Raw genomic sequence first — 21957 nt, forward strand, 5'->3', positions numbered from 1 at the left:
CCTTGTTAAATTAGATTATTTATTAACAACAATGCTTCGTTGCATTCAACTTTCTCAATAATGCTCGCCCCGGACACTCCTCCGGCGATTGCGATGCGCGGGAAACTGTGAAAGGCGATGCTGTTCGATCAAATTAATACCCGACTACGTACTTGGCGAGAATGCCTTTCATACCGCGCAAGGCCGTCGTAGTGTATCACATGAAATATGACTAAACACAGCGAGAATAACGCGCGGAAAATAATTGCAGCGCTGAACAATTTTCAACCATGTGAATCGTAATTATATTCGCATCATGCTAATGCCCAATGCGCGTCTCCAAACACGATGTAGAACACGGGCTGAACACGCAACACACGCCACTCACTTCCTATTAATTTTTCACATATACAACGTTTTCATTCTGGCGCAATTTAATTTCGTCATATCTCCGCGTGCAATCGCAGGTTAAATATAGCAAACGTATTTATATGCATTTTGTTCTATACAAAACAAGATTAAACTAAGTACACTCCTCCAACGGCTAAATTAAAAAAAAAAAAGAGTAGGCAAAGTTAATAAAGGCCATTCTAGAATAATCTCTACAAAAATCTAACGAGCAAAACTCAGCATGAGTAATTGTTTGCGACTTCTGTCATATGAAAGACACACTGTTTATCAAAAAATCGATGCATTTCAAAACAAGCGTCCAGCAAAATTTTCTTGATGAGGAAATAAAGAGATGATAACAATAATAAGAAATTTTCATTTAAGAAAAAGTCTGTGCTTAAACGTTACGGATTAATACATTGTAAAACCAAGTTTTACAGACAGAAAGAATTGTTTAATGGGGGTAATTTTTTTACGAACATTATAATTAAGAACTGCTGATTAATTGATAGCGTGCGATTTTCTACGAAATCGTTACGCACAATCCGCTGTCGATAATCTCATCGATGTATCGTCAGTGACATACTCGTGTACTCGCTACGTGACTTTATTGCATCTGCATGCGCGTGTACGGTTAGGCTGACTGAGACGCGAGACAAATGCACGCACGTGGCCGGATATTATATTCACCACGGTTTAGAAAGTACGCGATACGATCGACTCGTGAATGTTACAACCGTTTCACAACGGATCACCAGGCAAGATATGTTCTCATCAACATGCGGTCTTCATGCAAAAGAATATAATAGTTTAGTGCAAAAATCTTTGACGCCAGCATCGGCTAGCGATCAATCCTGAACTTCGTTCGAAGCTAACTAACTGACGTTTATTAGCACTTCTGCGAGAAATGCGTAAAACTAACTGTAAATGTAATAACCGTTATGAGATTGGCGTGCCGCCTACGCTAAAGCGTGTGTATTTACTTAAAATATCAAGTCTCGATTATCATCGAAATATTGACAAGTGATTAACATTACTTTCGTTCTGTAAATCTAGCTACTAAATCTACTAATGTTCAAATTTAAATTCCTAACAGGCATACAGAATTTATTGGAATAGTTGTGTATTTGATATAAGTTTAATTTATAATTAAAAGATTGATTTTATATCTCGGCGCGTCTAACGTCTATAATTTAATTAATTATTTAATTAAATAAATTCATAAGAAATTAAATTCTCCCAAATTATGAGACGCAGAGACACGAGTCTTACGTTTCACGCTATAGTTGCCATCCACCTGTCATGCTGTCAGCCGCCGGGCAGCATCACGCTGCCAAATATATTTTATAAAACCTTCTTCATTTATTTTAATAATTGAAAAATTAAATAATAGTAACACGGCAGTATTAAATATCTTACAAATATGTTGAATAAAAATTCAATTCTTGTATGATGTAACACATCAAATTTGAATTATAAATTGCGGGAAATAAAAAATATTCTACATTTTATATTACCGTAATATATTAATATCTTGCAGTTGCAAATAATTTGATCAAGATAATTTGTATTGTATTACGAATGCAGAAAATAAATTTTTGTATTCTTCTCTTTCAATAAGATATACACAAGCAGAGTTTCGGCGGACTTGCACAGCATGTCAAATAAGCCGGAAAGCATAATGTTATCTTTATTCTTTAACTATGACTTGTGCCTTTAAATGCACACGACGCTATTTTAAGTATCGTACTTCGCAGTCGTAAACGTCTTAACGATTTGCCAGCGTCTTTTCAACACATCAAAGCTAAAGATTTTGTTACTCGCTCTTCGTAATGTCCCGTCGAACGAAAAGAAGAGGAATAAGAACACCTAATGAATATAAGGAAGGGCGACTATTCGGACTGCGAGCGATATGGTTACGTCGAAAAAAGGATAAATCATTATTATTCAGTGCTGGCGAATACTGTGTATCGAGCTGAAAGTCTTTACATCTCGGGTGATTATAAAGAACGCGCGTTCGAAAACAGGAAGACCAACACATGCACACGTCGGTACGTGTGATTATACACATACTATGGACTCTAAATTCTAACATTGTAAAAGATCGCCGAGTATAACGCAATCATTAGATGCTCTCGTAACTCCATTCTGCCTCATTACATTACCGCGCATCATAGCGCACATCACGTAGCCTCCCGTGTGGCTTTTGAAATATTTCATTATTCTTATCGCGACTTTAATTAGTCATTATCAAGTCGCCTCGTCGCCTCAATATTATATAAACACATCCATAATCGTGTGATACAAATAGAAATAATTAGTCATATAGAATATGTTAGAGAGATAGCGCAATTGGCGCTATCATTTCTGTTGATATTAATACGCAAACGAGCACTATAAATCATTTTCGTAATTGTGAGATTAATATAAAATAAAATGATAGCAGTGATGTGTGCTTAATCGGAAGTATATATGTAAATTTTTTCGCCACAACTTGTTCAATTTTTTTTAAACAAGCGGTTTTATCAAAAACTCATCAATTAAAAAAAGAGAAAGATTTTGAACACTTCTCTCTCTCTAAGATTGGTTTTAAATATACAAAAATATTTTTTGTGCCAAAATTGTTAAATATTTGATCAATATTTTTTCTCGAGTTAATTGTAAGAGGCAAAATTCTGACGACTGGGTTAAATAGTCTCACTTTTGCAATATGCAATAAAATTGCGTTCTAATTCTACCAGAAAAAAAAATTCCGCTTAACAAAATTGCAAAATTATTATCATTAAAAACGTCGTAATATCACGAACAACGTGCTGCAAAAGAAAATTCACTCGCAAGTATAACAATCCTTATTGAAATTCCTGCAGAATGTGTCATGCTAATTATACGTTTCTTTAGAAAGGATCGCCAAAGCTTTCCTTCGTTGCGTTTGTATATCAAAAACGGCCGCCGGCGAATCGAAGTTCAAGTCTTACTTCCGGTCAAGTGAAATTAGTTAAGTAATAACACTTTCTGTAATTTATCTTTCGTGTAGAATTTCTAACGTAATTCGAATTGAAAACGTAATTGATATAATCGGTCTTAATGTCTCTTAATCGCACAATATAGAAATATATAATCGTTAATAAGTATAATCGTTAATAAGTATTTCATTGGCTGTCTTACGACATAATATATAATACATATCAGGCGAATAATCCGATCAAGCATATCGAATATATAACCGGGCGATCATTTATAACTCACGTGCAACACGCACTTTTCTCTGAACACATCTGATATTCAAGTGAAAGCATCTACGAACACCTATGAATATGTATTACAGTGCGAAAACCACTCGTTTTTTGTGTCAACTACATACAACTATTCTTCACGAAAGCAGAATTGGATGGCTATTAAGATAGTTCGTATTGCAAAGAGCTTAAATCGATTTTCCCGATCCTTTTAGAAATTTAAAAAAGTATTTCTGAACACATCGCGGCACGTTATGCTCCTTATTTTAAATAATAAAAATATAATTCGACTTTAATTACACAATATACAATTAATATTTGATGTTTGATTTGTGACTGTCACACAAGTGGGTGGTTTTTATAATGTTACAATGCAAATATTGTAGAAATATAGAAATTTTATTAAGTAGTTTTGCACATAACCATCGTTTATAATGACATTAAAAATGAGGCGACGATAAATTATGCAACGCACACATGAATGTCGCGATGCGATGCCATCGTGAAGTGAAGGGGATTTATCTATTCATTATTGAAAGTCCGTCCCAAAACAATCGCGCGGAATAATCGCAATAGCTATATCACGTTTTCTTCGTAGCATCGAGTGTACTATATATCAGAGCAATCGTAGCACCACATCACTGGAACGAAGCGCGTCCAGTATCGCGGACTGCTTGTAGCAAGCGAACATAACGATTCGCGCATATATCGTACGCGACGTAAAACTGCACGCGTACGAATGCCTCGCTATAGACAAAACAAATATTTTTCAGAATGCACGATATTTTGTAGGAAAAAAAGTATCTTGAATATATTGTTTTCACTTTCATATAAGAAATAAAAGATGAAAAAAAAATTATTATACAAATAATATTTACTTTCTGAATTTATTTCTTATATTATTGCCGGCTACAAATAAAATATCAAATGTTCAAGAGTTAAATCAATTATGTATTATTTCTTATACATATTTTTTCTCAATTCTTTCTGTGTTTAAAGTTTTGTATAATAATATTGCTGCGGAATATAATGGAAACTTTTTATTTACTTTTTTATATTCCACATAAAACTAAAAAAAACCACACTCTCTTCGAGTGTTCATCTCAAATATCGAATATTCAACATGTTAAATAATATTATCATCGCGTTCTGTGGTTAAGTTTCAACGTGAAACATTTCGAAAACCTGTCACTTGATTTTGCATTCATGCCGACCATAAATATCCAATGGACACGTGTTATCTATATGCATTCTCGTTCTCCATCGCGGTATTCGCGATCCCTACTTTGGCATCTTTACTTTCTAAACGCGAGGTGGAATTATCTCTCTCTCGTCTAAAACATGACTCATTTGTATCGATTACGCGCGTGTACGCGTGGTTCGTAATGAAGAGTTCTGGCAAAAACTCACCCCTATCGGAAGCGATCCCATACATTCCCCGTTACGATACTCACGTCTTAGCAGATCGATCGTTCGAGACAGCGACGATCTCGCCTTCCCCTTCGTCTCGGTGGAAACGACAGACAGAAAGACAGGTGGTTGGTTCTCGCGAAGGGTCGCTCTATCGACGCACCAGAGGGTGAGAACCTCTTCTTTGACAGCCGTGGTTAGCTCGTTCTCGCGGATGTCGGACGAATCAATTTTTCCGAATCGATTTGTCTCCTTCGTCCGATCGAATTGCGCCCGTGTACTTTCGATCTTTCGGCGGTGCGTGCGTGTGTCGATTGTGAGTCGCCCGAGAAGCGTGTTCGCGTACGCGGGATGAAAATCTACCTTTGCAGAACGCGTCCGAACAGTTCGGGGGTTCGGAGACAACTGAACCTGCCTGACTGCCGATGGACTTTGGAATCGGTGAGCGGTTCGCCGACTCTCTGCTCCGCGGGTTCGTTCGCGAGTCGCGGTCGTCGTTTTCTCTCTGTACACACGGTGCGCCTTTGCCTACTCCTCCCCCACCTCCCTTACCACCACCTCCTCCACCTCCTCCTTTCCACCTGTTCGAAACCTCTCTCTCACTCTTACTGTCTCTTCATGTGTCTCTTCTGTGTCACTGGCCGTGCCGTGTCGCCGTCGGGCGAACGCCGGGGGGCACGCACGTGCGTATTAAATTTTGCACACACACGAGACCAAATTCGCGGCGCCTTAAATCGCGTGCGCGCCCAGCGTATTTCCCTAAAGTTACTTCCCACTTATCCCCTTCAAGTCTCCTCTTACTTTTCAATTTTACCAAATTTTAATAAGTGCTCGGAGCGCCGTTCTACTTGTGCTTATTGCAATTATGTGATTCAATGGTTCAGGTAATTCCAATAATGCTACATGTTCTACACAAAATTGTTTCCTTCTTATAAGGAAAAAATTATTTTCCACGTTATGTAATTTTGGAAATATTGATTCTTCGGTAATAAAACAATTATCAATTTTTAGTTTGATGACTTCTGATATTTTCAACTTTAAAAAAGTGCGCGGATTTGACCGAAATCAATATACATATTTAGAGACAAAAAGCAAAATATATTATTTTTTACGTATAAATGCCATTTTAATATTAAAGAAGCACAATATGTTAAATAGACATATAGTGTGTTAAATACGTAAATATTGTATAAAAATTCGGGATCAAACATTCTCGATTGATGTAACACATAAATTCGCGAGTAAGTTTTACCACGGATTTACAACAAATCTGCCTTCGGAAATGTCATTACATGAAGCATCAAGCGGAAAATAATGAGTCGCAAGATATGTGATTGGATACATGCTTGATTATGCATCGAATTGCTTGGACGTGAACTGCTCGTTGTCGCGCGTATATTACCGCGATGATGAAGAAGAGATGAGCTCATATTAATAACGATAATTAAACAACATGGGTCACACTTTCACGAACAGAAAAACGAAAGTTTTGCACCAATGCGTTTCACATGTCACTGGGTCACTCTGTTTTCCACGGAGTACTTTTCCTCAATGTGCAAATTACTTTCGACCAAGCAGCCACATAACAAGAAACATTGTTTGAATGTCAAGGCTGAATGATTAAAATCATCAAGTCGCGTTATTAAAGTGCTCAGCAATTTTTTAAAATTGTTTTATATTATCGTGTCGCGTGACTATATACAATGCTAAGAAAAATATAACGATGAAATGATAAAGATGTTTCAGCAATTAAAATATCCAAGATAATTCGCAATAATATATCTAAAATAAAAATTCTAGAAACTGATCACGTTATTAAAACAGTTTCACACAGTTTTCTTTGTATGAAATATGTAAATGTACTTAGAAAAATATCATACGGATCCACGCGAAATATTTAAACTAAATCTTTATCGTCGAATAATATCTATAGAATTTTCTTAATAAATCTTTTGTACGTTTTTGTATGTGTCAAACATAAAATAGAGCTAATTCGCTAAAAAAGGCTTGGTTTGTGAATTTCAGTGGCACAGTAAAATATTGAATTAAAATAATGAGTGACATATATAACCCACGCATCTGCTCCAGAATCAAAGCACTTATAACTCTTCGACAGGATGCAAATATTTCACATTTAAATTTAAATAAAAGTCAAAAGAATTAAAATTCAAATAATTTGCCGCAAGTATCATCTTCATCAAAATGTTAAATGTGATTAAAAATAGATTAAGATTAATAATAAATCAGCCATCAATCGAGTCTAATGATACAACAGTCAAGTATCGCAATATTTTAGTAAATATTGAAATTGAAAGACATACCAGTCTGTCGAAGACAGGATGACAAGTTGCACAGTTTTTTATCGGTAATTTCTCTTGAAAAAAATTAAAGTTTATCGATGTATACGACGCGACACGTTTCTGCGTGACTATACATAGACTATACACCGCTCGCGAAAAGAATTTTCCCGTTATCGACGACACGGAGCGCGTCTCGGAAATTGCACTCGCCGATCGCCGGTTGCACTATGTATCGCGTCCGCGCAAGAACTCGGAGAGTCCTATCACTCGCGACAGTACTTGAAGATTCGTTACCACGTGACGTCACGCGAAACGACCTAAGACACCACCAAGTAAGTATTGGTAGGATGCTGTCCCCTCTACTTTCGGATGCGAGAGAAGGTTATTAAAACAGGATAATAAAAGCGCGCGCATTAATTATCTTAAACCATAAATTCAATCAATTATCTTATCATAAAGACATTTTATTAAACATAAAAAAAGATACGCTATGTCTATTAATGTTATTATACTTTCACGTGTGAGAAATATTATTATTAATATAAAATTTGTAAAATAAATGTATTTATTTTAAATTAAGGTTTTCTAAAAATTTAAATTTTCTCTTTTATTCACGTGTTTTAATAATTGTCAATTAACGAATGAGTTATGTAAAAAAATATTGTTTCAAATTAAAATAGCAGACGCATAAAAAATGTCTCGAATGTTCTCGAATATTCTTAAGTATTCCATTCGATAAGAAGACATTGCATTTTGGTACAACGTATTCGATAACTGCCCGGTTGCACATTACCTCATTATTTTCTGATAGTGTTTCGTAACGTTTTTCCAAACATAATAGTCTGCTATTAGCCGGACGCGTTCATTACCTCTTACTAGTGTATGTAGTTATTATTCAATTACGTGACTCCTATATGAATCGAGCTTTCTTATTCCAGTCAGGCAAGAATTGCGTGGCTGTTTAAAAAAAAATACTAATTGCATTTCCTCCTACATCTATTCAAAATTGATTGTTGATACGTTAATATTCAACATAAACCTATATTAGAAAAAAATGAAAAGTGTCTGTTCGTTGAACATGTAAATCGATAGGATGTCATCGGTTTTTTTCCACGAGTCGTAACGATAATCGATATTGGTGTACCGTGCTTAAACGCAAGGTGAAAGAGTCACTTATTTCAGATGCCGGCTACGTACGCGTACACTACTTCTCCTTGATCACCTCGCACCTCGTCTTTCTTTGTCCTTTTCTAATAGTTGCTACCGCGACATCGTATCGGGAATCATTGCTGCTCTTTAAACACGTCTTGTAATTTTAATCGGCTTAGCGCAATCGTGCGCGCTATTCATTATTGCGAATACGCCAACTTTCAAGTCTGCAGTTTTAATTCTAGGACGCTATTGTTTTATGAAACTTTGAAATAATAAAATGTAATAAAAAATATTATTACTAAATATAACACACACACAATTTAAAAAAATAAATATTAAGTAAAATTGAGCATAGAATATCCGAAAATCTCATATACAAATTATAAAAATCTATTAAATTTGTTTTATTATAACAATGTGTGATCTTTTGTTCATTTAGAATTGTTACCTTCATAATGAAAAATAAAACTAAATCACATAACTAAAATATTAAAAGATAGAGCTAGAAAAATACAAAACAATCGACATCTCTCCATAAGTCATACTGATACCCGCATCGATTCGAAATTCAATCAATGATAAAGTTTTTGAAATCAATAAAATAACTTAATGCCTTTCACCGAACAAAGCCGAAACGGAGAAGGCGTTCTCTATTTGCCGCGTGATCGTGGCAAACAATACTTTCTCCGCAACATTTTTCAAGCTGATCGCAAAGAAAATATGGCGCTCACTTATCGAGTGCACATTAATTTGCACCACCGTTATCGCCGTGCTGGTTGTCATCGTGACTAGCAGCCGAGGAGTGTCGTCACATCGTGTCAAGTCAACGTCACGGCGCAAACAAATCGTAAAAAGTATCATTGTCATCGCTAGCTTGCGATTTGCTGCTTAAACAAGCTACCGTCTGAGAATTACCTCGAGGTTATCAGTAGTCTGTTACAAATCATTCCGAGAAGGACAAGGGCTTAGCGACAATAAGCTTGCAGTATTCGAGAAATTTCGCATGAATAATACACCGTCTTAATAATCACCGACTGAATCACGTTTCTCATTGTGCGATCAACCGAATACAATCGAATATGTATTCGTAGCTTAATAATCGGCCCTTGAGATGTAATTTTCAATTGAGATTCGGCGAGGTCTGCACCGTTGATGGAATCGTAAAGGCCTATGCGTGATGGACACCTGAATATCCTTGCGATAAATTTTTCACAAACGAATTCGTCACTCGCATGTCGTAACAGGTGCACCTAATACGTTATTCGCGATTGTCGATCGGTTTAGTGCGCTGTACGCCTCAATGAGTTCTGGCATTTTGTTTAACGTGTTTGCTGTGCCGTGCTCGAATTACGGTGACAAGCAAACCTTTCTCATTCTCTTTCTTAATATTTTTATATTATTTTTAATAAATTATAGTTTTCACTCTTAATATTTTCTCATTAATTTTTTTACTTTTAATAATTTCACATATTTATAATATCAAAAATTAATTTAAAATATCGCGTGCTATAAGTTCTTTCAGAACATATCGCAGTGAGAAGACGAGTGAACCGTCTTAAAATAGTATAAGCGGGATACTTCAATAATAAATCGTCTCTTGTTGCACGTTTGATTTTGTCGCAATATTTTTTTCCAACGGATTTGCTATTCGGCGAGATAACGAGGTACTCCGTTCGGCGAGTTATCGAACAATAGCTGCATGTCAACATGCAAGCTTTCAATGAAAGACAACACAAATTATGCTCGGTGTTTGTGCTGAGACTGCGACCACGTACAAAAGCCATACAAATGATTGTCGCGTCGTTAAACTCGTTACATTCACATCTGATTTGTGAAACTTCACGACGGAAAAATGCAAATTATTTCAAGTAAAGAGTTGTTTGCAGCGTTCTTCTCAAGTTTTAAAAATATCTCCTGCTCCTCGCACGATATATTATAATTATAATTGCCTGGCAAATAATCGCTCTTTCTCGATCAATCGTGATCGTAATTCAAACAAAAATTAATTAATTTATCACTGCCTAAAATCGTTACGGCTTCAGAATACGCAAATTCAAGTTTGAAAATAAACGATTGATTTTTTAGCAAGGCATATAAGTACATAATTAACAATTGGTGAGAATTTCGAATGTTAAACGGACGGATCAACTCGTGTGTCAATCAACTCGTGTGTCAATAGCAGAAGAGCAATTATTTTGTTTTCCAGCGAATGCTTAAACTAAAAAACTTAATCGGCGATGTTTGGAAAGCAAACACGACGCATCCGTCATTTAGGCGAAATAAATGTGTGATACATATGGAAATAAGAACTAAACACAATTGTAATTAAAATGCGTACGAAAATGCCGCACGATTGTAATTAAATTGTAACGAGCTTATCTCTCGTTGCCTACCGTAAATTAATTCTTTTTTCTCTAAAATGTAAAAAAGTCTGTCTTTACGGCGCCTCAAGGAGCAAACAGAAAAATTAAGAAATTTGCTCGGTCCCAATGTCAAACTGGTTTTATCACGGCGCGACCGATAACAAGGTGCGACATATGTATATGGGCCAAGACAATGATAGCGGCGGAGGTCAAGGGTTCCCCCGACGCACCATGTGCTCAAGGCGATCGTAAGAATTCGCGCATATCGTTTCAAGGTGGTACAATGCTCCACTTTCGTGTGTTACAGTTTTGCGTTAAAAATCTCAGTAAATCATGCGCTACCGTACACGGTCCTTTAATCCTTTGACAAGATGAACAAACATCGCGATGAATACAGACATTACGCTTTCAATCTATGATTATTTGCATACGAAAGTGTGTCGCGCGTTGAAATTAAATGGTACTTAATTATCTCAACTGTAGATATTATCGATCTGGAAGAGAACTATCGCGATCAAATCGAAACTGTCGTCACAGATTAGCGAGATTATAATCAGTTGTCATCAAGCAGATGAGACAAACAATTTTATTTATCACATAAAATTAATGTATCATTAGTTTGTTAAATATAACTCGTAAAAAACTGACCTATATGTGATAAAATAATTTAAGAAAAAATTATTGATAATAACGTTACATTAAAAATAATTGATTGATGTTACTCAACTCCGCTACAACCAATTCTATGACATTACTACTTCCGCTACTGTGAGATCATGCACTTCCGTCGATCGAATTTTTTGTTAATCGATGAAACGTGAAGTTCGACGGAAAGTGCGCTTGAGAGAACGTGAAAGTTTACACATCAGTCGAAATAACGGGATAGCAATTCTCGCTTGTCACGGATTTTGCGTCATTTCGCACTGTCGAGACACGTGGTAATTATAATAAAATTCTTAACCGGATTGTACTGGAACAAATTCGTAATTTGTATCAAACATTATCACGTTACAAAACATATAAACAGTCCGATTGATTTTGGCTAAAACTAATTAATGAACTTAATAGCTTTTAATAATAAGCATACCCAGAATCGTTGTAACAGCACACATGTCTTACAAACACATTTCAATGTTGAATGTGCCAACTGCAGTACTACGTTGTTACGTGCAGTTGTAATTAAATAAACATGATATTCATTTGTCTATCTATGAACACAGATAAGATTATATCGAACAAAAAAAATAAATTAATAGTCAAAGTGAGTTAATCGAGATGTCACATGACGCAAAATCACAGGTGTACCGTGTGACACTTATCAAAAGTTCACTTATCAGTGACGATCAAAAACTTGGGAGTCGCAAGACTGCGTATGTTTTTTTAACATTTAATAAAAATACTTTATGCGCAAAATGTTAACCGTGTGCGTCAATATTAAGTAATACTCCGATCATATTATTATCGCGCACGTGCAAACCAGACTATGTGATACATAATAACGTAATCAGGTGCAACCGAAAACTGACTTGAGAAAATACTGTGATCGTGTTTGGACAGACGCGACGAGAACACGTAATGCAAACGTCATTCAATTAACGTAGAGGGTACGTATCGCAGTTCAAAGCAGGATAGACTCGGTGCATTGATTCAGTGCGATAAATTACTCAAAATTGTGTTTTCGAAAGCAAAACTGGTTGAAACGAGTGTCGCCCAGAATCGAATACGCGCTGCTTATTTTAATTGAAGAGATAAAAATAACAAAACCGAGTTTGTTTCTTATCGTAATGAGAAGTAAGCCAAATAATTAATATTTGAAAATTTCGACGAGCAATTGGCAACAATAATGGCCGCGAAGTCTATAGTATTTTTAAGTAACATATTAAAAGTATAATTATCATGAATGCAAGAACAGAGAAAACTTTTTTATATTTACACTAAAATAAAAAAAAAAAAATGCAAGTGCTATAAAACTAAACTTTGAACATAATAATTACAGATATGTGTATTTTAGAAAATTCTTTCTAAAGCACACATTTCATAGACGGTAGCGTTGTTACTTTTGACATCTTGGAAGACACGTTAATCTTCGAAATTTCGAAGTTAACTTCGAAGCTTCAAAAATAACAACAATTAGTTTGAAACGAGTATATTCAAATGTTAAATGGAATTTATTTTCGAAGTCTTTGAAACTTCGAAAATATAAAAAATAACAACCCTAATAGACGGTTGAAATATTTTTATGTTAGATTTTGACGAAAGTAGACATAATATAAAATTTTATCATCTTTTCAGAATGCAAAATCACTTTTTCTGTCCATCTTCCAATTTCTAAATTCCAGTAATATTTTTTTATACGTCAATCTTTAACTATAATTGTTGATATTATTCATAGCTGGACCCCGAGACGGAAGTTATGTGATCAAGTCTTTTCAGTGGAGAGTTCCCGGAGAGAGACAAGAGTTGCGTATTGCGGAAATCACCAAGATTTATTCACACGAAATTAACGCGAGCTAAATACTCGTATATTCGCGCTAAACTATTTGCCGTATTAATTTGCACCAAGATCAATATTTTCCTCTAATTATGCGAGCATGATTATCGCCGATGCGTTAACAGTCAGTACAGAAAAGGACGACATCGTGTCTGGCGCCTACCTCATTCTATCACCGTTCGCATGTAATAACGATGTAACGCGTTCCTGCGAATGAATACATGTTCCGAAGCATGTTCTCGATGCGTCACATCCTCGAGCAGTAATTTCTCACGGTTCTGTGTTGTTTTTATGCTGCTTTTCCGAGAAAAAAAATTTATCGTGTTTTTATATCCGCCTTTTATTCACAAAAAATTCACAAAAAATATTTAAACGTAATCTTTAATATAAAATAATTCACTTCTGCCGTATTATTTTTCAAAGATAAATTCTTCGGCCACAAAATTTGATTTGAGACTTTGTTACGAAATATAAACTGAAAGATAACATTGATTTTTGCTAAGATAATTTCGATTCCAAATTGGTCAAAAAATCTATCGTTATAAAATAATGCGAAGTGAGATATCTTGTATGTCAAAAATCTTGTTTAATTTTGAATGATAAGCCTGAGATATATATGAAGAATTTGCACGAAACTTGTATCAATGTGTACTTTGAGATAACACATATATTTTTATCGTGTAATATTTACCGATGGCAAATTAAGAATATCTATATCTCAATTTTGCATTTATTATTTCTGCTAATTAAAAGAATCAAATTTGTAAACAATTTAAGAAACAATAAGTATTGTATCAATACGTTTTGTAATTTTAAACCAACATTTATATTAATTATATACTGTAATTCCGGTGTAATTCAATCATTATTTAGTACGCGTGCAAAAGTAGCAATTAGCAATAACAATGTGTACATAATTCCTTGTTTTAACTTTCACATTAGTTTGTTTTAGCTTTCACAATGCGGTCAATCGATCTATTATAGTGATACCACAATATCGTACCAGCATACGAAGCATTTATTATTTCCCGAGAGTTTCTCGAAAACTCTTTACGGCGCATTTCCGGTCGCATAAATCGGGCGGAAGGATCTCTCGTGATCGCTATGAGGATCAAAGCACTCTGGCGAGGACTTCCGATATACGTTGCGTAATTCTGATTTATATATGCTTCGACGCCACGTGGAAAATATATGCAAAGCAATCGGCCAATCGGCGGAACTTGTCACTTTTACTGCTCGTGATGCAACGCGTTTCGTGTTATCACTCGGCCGGAAGTATTACGATTTATACAGGAAATTCATCTTCGTAAATTTTCCTCATGTACTCTGCTATTGTCAACGAAGCTGATGTCGTGAGTGCAACGCGTTATGATAAGCAATAAGCGAGATTTTATAATGAACATTCTAGCAACATCTCGATTGATTCTCAGTATTGTAATAATATTGAGACTTTCATGAATTTGTATTTACGTAGATTCTAAGATTTTAATCGAGCGTAATTATATTCTTAGTGTGCAAATGTAAAATAGCTCCATTAGAAATATCCATAAATAAAAATTTTCATTACATAAAAAGAATGTATGATCGCATAAATACATAAGATTCGTATCGCAATTTAACACATTCATCTCCGTGCATTTATGATAAGTATGTTTATACAAAGGACGTATAAGCAGAAATTTGCATCCGTCGTGTCTTCGTGTATTGCGAATCCGCATTGTATGCGTACGTCTTGTGAGCGTCGAGAAAACTGTCAGATTATTAAGACGGCGGATGACTCACGGAGGCGTCAATGGACATTAAACGGCGCGACGAACGTTTCCCTCCCTTCAGAAGAAGCGAGACGTCTATTCTATCCTGTCACGTCTAACTCGGCTGATATTTTCTAGGTGAGCAGGTAATGGGTGTTTACAATAATTCAAGTTCGAGTTAGTTTCACTAGGACCGACAATGAGATATACATAACCATCTAGAACCTTTATGATTCATGACAACTCGACGCTGTCTTGTATTGCTTGAGTTAAATTCATTGAATTTGTTGAGTTTAATAAATATAATTATATACATATATATATAATTATATCTATTAAAGAAGTATACCAACATACATACCAACATTATTTGTTTCTTTCATAGACTGATTTGCAGTTGACATTTTTTTATTACAATAAAATTTGCTCTATAAACTCAACAAATTCAATTAATTTAACTCAAGCAATACAAGACAGCGTCGAGTTGTCATAAATCATAAAGATTCTAGATGGTTATGTCTATCTCATTTTTCGGCCCTAGTGAAACTAACTCGAACTTGAATTATCGTAAACACCCAATATTCCTAAAGCTGTCGCGTAATTTTCCAACATTACCGATGCAATGTTGAATCCAGTACGACTGGATTGCGCTTACATAGTGATTAACGATATAATAACTTGTACACGCAGAAAGTGTCTCAAGCGACGATGTCGAACGTTCATGAATGGAAGAAAGAGTGAAATCATTCGCATGAAGTGTTAACAGTAAATACCGAGAAACACAATGTTTTCCGATAATTCCCACCTGTTTTCCTCCGCGTGGCGGTTCGTACCAGTTGGAAGTGGATATTTTTATTGCTCATCCAATCTAGCATTTGACAATTTTGAAGGCAATCGTATTGTCGTAAACCGACTCGTTTTCCCGTAATCTATTCTATTCTTTTCCTAAAATCTATTCTTCGAAGATTCTAATGATTTGATCCGCGCAATGATGCAATCTAGAAACCAAAGTTGTAATAAAACACGTAAATGTGAAGACGATTAAAATATTGACGACGAATAACTCTGTTGTACGCTTCGCGCTTAGAATGAAAATTGGTCGTAAGTATTGACAAAATAAAGTGCAAAGAGATTAAAATACACCATACAGTACATCGATTGGCGCGTGATTCGATTTTCACCTTGAGATCGCGAAAAGTGCCAAACGATTTATGCACGACTTACGCGCGAATCTGTATAATTTAACTACACTCACGTATACACACGCTCTCCTGTACGCATAATAAAGAATCACTCGGTGTATTCTTCGCTCGAAGTGTAATATAACGAATTCCCCACAGATATCTCAACCTTGACCGATATAAGTCGCTGATAATATGTCGTATAATTTTCGGCAAGTGACGTTCTTAAGGAGCCAACCAAGGAAATTAAAATAATTTCTCTATAAATACGTATCGTACATTTCACGTTAATTATTACAGAAAACGGTAAAAATTATTCTTTTCTACACAAGTAGAGCACAGAAATTCTCGAAACGTTATCAAAAGTAATTAAACCTTGACGCTTGGATTCTTTAATATTAAAGTCGTCCGAAAGTGAGACGTATCTTCCTTCTTCAAATACCGTTAGCGGTACCAACTTCTTCAACAATGTAATAATAACCGTATCTTTGATAAATGCAATCTTCAAGAGTAGCACGAACATATGTATGATGAATTAAGGTCTTTTTGAATCACGTGAATGTACTTGACCGACTACTCTATTTACGCCCTCTCTTCGCGACATATACGCGACAATTGTTTTATATACAACTTTCCTGGAGCACGCGACAAAGTGACGTGGCAACAAATAAGATCTAAATTACTATCAACCAAGATTTTTTACGATTTTTATCTAATAATACCGACACTCGCGAATACAACAACGTAACATGACGCAGACTGTAAAAAGAGAAATTTATCAACGATCAAAATTATGATTACGCACGTATTATCGAAGACGATTTGCGAGCGTTCTTCCTTCTGCGTTTCTAAATATCGGAATTGACCACGTGTTATAAAACACTTATCAAGCAAAACTTGAAAAAATTGTAGTATCTGACATTTGTAAATCGATCAGATCTTGCAGTCACGTCTAATAATTTGCAGAACAAAAGTATAGTAAAACAGCTATGTCTTTCAAGTTTAAAGAAGCAAGATGATAAATGTAAAATATTCAACTCTTTGCAGAACGTTCGCATAGTGTTAACAACCTAGTTTGGATTGTAATATATGGATCGTTAATTAATTGACTCTCATCCACTTTCTGCAATTATAATTGGGCGGGCACGAGCAGACCTGTCTAGGCCGGTTCCAAATCAGCTGGCGTGACAAAAAATATTATAGTATCTAAAAAAATTTATGGCTATCAGTTACATTTTAACAGAAAGTTAAAATGTAACTGATAGCAATTAATTGCAATATTTATTTTCGAATTTTGACATTCGCGTATATCTCACAGTAATATTTTTATAGTCCTTATTTCTTTGCTATGTAACCTATTTTGCATTGTATAAATTTATTTTAAGATTATTGAAAAATAATCTTAAATTGAATATTAAAATTGATGAAATCTAATATCTCTTAACCGCCTTTACGCAATAAGAACAAGAAGTAATGAACGGTTTTCCCGCGGATTATTTTCTTAATTGCTTTTAATAAACGTGTATTTGAAGATATGAAAAATCCAATTCAAATATAATCTCATTTTTTCTGACCGGAAAATCAGCGTTCTCTGACCACTTTTACGCAAACAAAAATTACGACCTATTTGGTGTCGTCAATGCAATCAGCGGACAGCTTAATATCTGCTGACAATATATGACGTCACTTCTAATATACCTGACAGATGCAATTTGTGATGTTGACTAATCAGGCAATTGCTATGACAACTTAATATCATTCTTTTTTTACAATTAGTTATTATTACCATGCGCAATATGTGCATAAGATAAAATATATATACAGGGTGACCCATTTTAATCTATCACCCCAAATATTTTCGTTCCCTTGCATTTTACAAGAAAATGTTTCAGACAAATGTTGTATGGTTTCAAGGGGGCCATAAAATGATTTCATTGGTTTGACCTTGGATAATCGTTTAAAGGTCACACGAAGGTCACCTTCAATTTTTTAAATTAAAACCTCCATTTTTCATTACATATTCTTATAGCTTATTTTGAGAGCTTTCCAAAACACTATAATAAAGTTATTTTTCATTAAATATTTGTCGCGTTATGAGGTTTAAAAGTTACGATACTGCCGGCATTAGCGTTATCCGAGATATCTGTAAGCGGATAGTCTGCCATATCACAGACCTTCTTAAAAAAACTTTCTACGTATTGAGAAAAATCCTATGGTATCAAGAGAAATCAATGTGACCTTTAAAAATGATTGGTTACACAAAAGAACTCGATTAGTAGTTTGGAAAAATATTCCTTAAGTCAAATCACGTTTGATTTCTCTTGATACCATAGCATTTTTCTCAATACGTAGAAAGTTTTTTTAAGAAGATCTGTGATATGGCAGACTATCTCGGATAACGCTAATGCCGGCAGTATCGTAACTTTTAAACCTCATAACAACAAGACAAATACTTAATGGAAAATACCTTTATTATAGTGTTTTGGAAAGCTCTCAAAATAAGCTATAAGAATATGTAATGAAAAATGGAGGTTTCAATTTAAGAAATTAAAGGTGACCTTCGTGTGACCTTTAAACGACTATCCAAGGTCAAATCAATAAAATCATTTTATGGCCCCCTTGAAACCATACAACATTTGTCTGAAACATTTTCTTGTAAAATGCAAGGGAACGGAAATATTTGGAGTGATAGATTAAAATGGGTCACCCTGTATATATAATTTTGTCATTTTTATGTATATTAACACATAACAATAATAAAAAAATTTCTGATACTCATTATTGCTATAAAAAATACCAATTGTAAATAATTAAACAAGTTGAGTATCTTATTTCGTCAAATAATAATTATTTTAATTTGTTTATAAATATTTAAGTAACAAATAATATATTTACGCCTTGAAAACCTTGCATTTGTAACATCGACCGATAATTGCATCATGAGAAAGGATTCAGCTATCAATACTGAATGATGTATACAAGGTTTCATGCCTATCGATTTTACATATATATAGCAAGATTTTAATAATTCATGTTAATAATTTCGTGATACAATAAACGTAATCATGTAATATGTAAAACGTATTGTACGTCAGACATCGGATTGTATTAATAGAAAATGTAATAATAAGCAACATTGTATTCGCGCGACAGGTGCATTCACGCATGCCAATCGGTGATTTTATCGCGCTTTTTTACGTCATCTGAGGTTATTGTTCCCGTCTACGAAATGTAGCATTACCGTCCGAAGGAAGAAGATGGACTGCGATTACATAACACGGTCGTTCGTCGTACTTATGAGCGAAGGTGCGCGAACGCCACAAACATTAGCAAAACAATATTATTTCGCAAAAGCATGACACGCTTTCGAGTACACGTCCTGTACATCGACATCTAACATAAATTTTTATCGGTTATATCTTGACAATTTCGACGGAAAAGAAAAACCAAAGTTTTTCTGAACTATCTAAGAAATTGAGTTAACGTGTAATATCAATCTTTCTAAAAATATATTATTTTGTAGTGTTTGATAAAACAAATTTGTTAAAAACAAGCGATCAAAGATATAATGTATTATAAATTGTAAAATATTGAATACAAGTAAATTCGTCTTATATTACGCAAAATATTGTAGTAACTTTCATAATTCATGATTGGCTACTTTTTATATAAATAAAACTTTAGCAGTTTCCGCAATAAGTTTTTTCCCTCATCTATCGCTGATCAAATTTTGGCTGCAATCATAAATTTTTATTGTAATGTAATAAATTGCAATAAAAATTTGATCAACAATAGACAAAGCTTAATGCAAAAAATACTAAAATTCTATTTATATAAAATCAGAGATAATTAAAAAACTATAAATTTTAAAAGTGTTTACAATAACTGAACACTACCTTGAAAAAAAACATGAATCATGTTATCACAACGTTAAGAAGCAATTTATATTACTGAAAAAAATAAGAGCCGACATATAATGTGGAATTGGTATAAAATGATATACATTGAAAAACTGTCCAGTGATAATTATGGAAATTGATAAGATAAGGAAGTAAAAAATGTTGAATTTAAATAATACATAATTGCACATTTAAGCAAGTGTCCAATGCTATATACTTTTAACACTTTGCACACCTTTACTTAAAAACAAGAGATATCATATTATTAAAACACCGTATCGTGAATAATATTCACTGAATATGGTAAACGTTTAAAAGCAATATATTGTTAAACGCAAAACACGAATTACGATAGCACTTTTCATTAAATTTGCACTGTTATTTTGTATATATATATATATGATTTAATGCAATGTTAACTTCACAGTATTCTAAAAACATTTTGCTATTGCAAAATGTATTTATACTGTATGTATAACTATAGTTTATAAATATAATAATTAATGCGCATTATGGTTTTATGTCTTGAGTTTTAGAAAGCAATATATTGGCGCTTAAATTTTATCTGCATTTTTTATAATAAATTAACCAATCTTTCCGAATTATTAAGAAAAATGAAATAGATCAATGTATAAAATACATTGGTAATAAATTTCGGCGTTAATTAATTTTTTTGAGGTTATTATATGTATGTACAGTGACCCATTTTATTGTGATTTTCTATCACATTAAATCTTTTCGATTTTCTTTATTTAAAATATTTTAAACATAACTGTGATAGACTTACGTGCATATGCTACATATCGTTCGTTCATTCCATCGTCTTTGAGGCACAGGCAGGCACAGGTACCTGTCACGTATGCACTGCATCGTCCAGATTATGGCAATGTCGTGGCACAAAAATCCTTTTTTCCACCTATATGAAATATTGAACATGTTAGTAATTTCACGTAAACGTCGCATTGTCAATTTTAATAGTGGTAGATAATTTTACAGGAGCAAATGGAAAAAATCTAAAAACACTTTGAATACATCACGCGCAACTTTGCGCTAATAGTTCTTTGGCGAAGCAGATTGGCGGAGCTTATCTGTTAGCGGAAGGCCAGTATTTTACTGCTAATGGTTAGTAATATTCTATTTCTGAGAAAATCATATAAATAAAATATATTCTTTATGTGACCGGATTTATTGCGCGATGGACTTATTTATTACGCGTGTTGTTATTGGAATTTTATATCAATCTTCTTTCTGTGTTAACATTGTTGAGCTTTTGATAATGTGATGACAAAATATGTAAAATTATAATTACATTCTTTTGACTCGTAACTTGTTTTTAGGGTGCATTTCACTAAGGCACTAGATATGTAGGTATTCTCATCCGCCATTTTGGTTCCTATTAGATGGAGAATTATGGCCGGAGCACAGACTTTTGCATAAAGCATAACGCATAAGCATAAGGAAATTGATTGGTCCATTTCCTTATGCATTTGCTTATGCTTATATATAGACCAATCAATTTCCTTATGCTTATGCGTTATGCTTTATGTAAAAGCTTGTGCTCTCGGCTTTAAGGCCGGAGCACAGACTTTTGCATAAAGCATAACGCATAAGCATAAGGAAATTGATTGGTCCATTTCTTTATGCATTTGCTTATGCTTATATATAGACCAATCAATTTCCTTATGCTTATGCGTTATGCTTTATGTAAAAGCTTGTGCTCTCGGCTTTATAGCGTATACAGGGTGACACTTATAGCGTTTTCGATTATACAGGATTTGAACGACCCAGGGTTGGTTAATGACGTCATT

At 34.3% G+C, this 21957-nt stretch overlaps 1 protein-coding gene across 5 annotated transcripts in view; it reads right to left on the minus strand.

The window, feature by feature from the left end:
• The window catches only part of LOC105678070 (UNC93-like protein), a 68648-nt gene extending 47361 nt beyond the window's left edge, over positions 1–21287 (minus strand). For 2 of the 5 annotated variants that reach the window (XM_012377095.2, XM_067357183.1), the window contains exon 1: positions 20937–21274. The gene's annotated coding sequence lies outside the window, so the exon portion shown is untranslated. Of the gene's footprint in view, positions 1–5056; positions 5529–20936 lie in introns of those variants that run through there. The other 3 variants (XM_067357176.1, XM_067357194.1, XM_067357155.1) reach the window with 3 other exon arrangements.
• Positions 21288–21957: the final 670 nt, after the last annotated feature.

Source organism: Linepithema humile, chromosome 1, assembly GCF_040581485.1.
Source record: "Linepithema humile isolate Giens D197 chromosome 1, Lhum_UNIL_v1.0, whole genome shotgun sequence".
NCBI classification, from domain to species: domain Eukaryota; kingdom Metazoa; phylum Arthropoda; class Insecta; order Hymenoptera; family Formicidae; genus Linepithema; species Linepithema humile.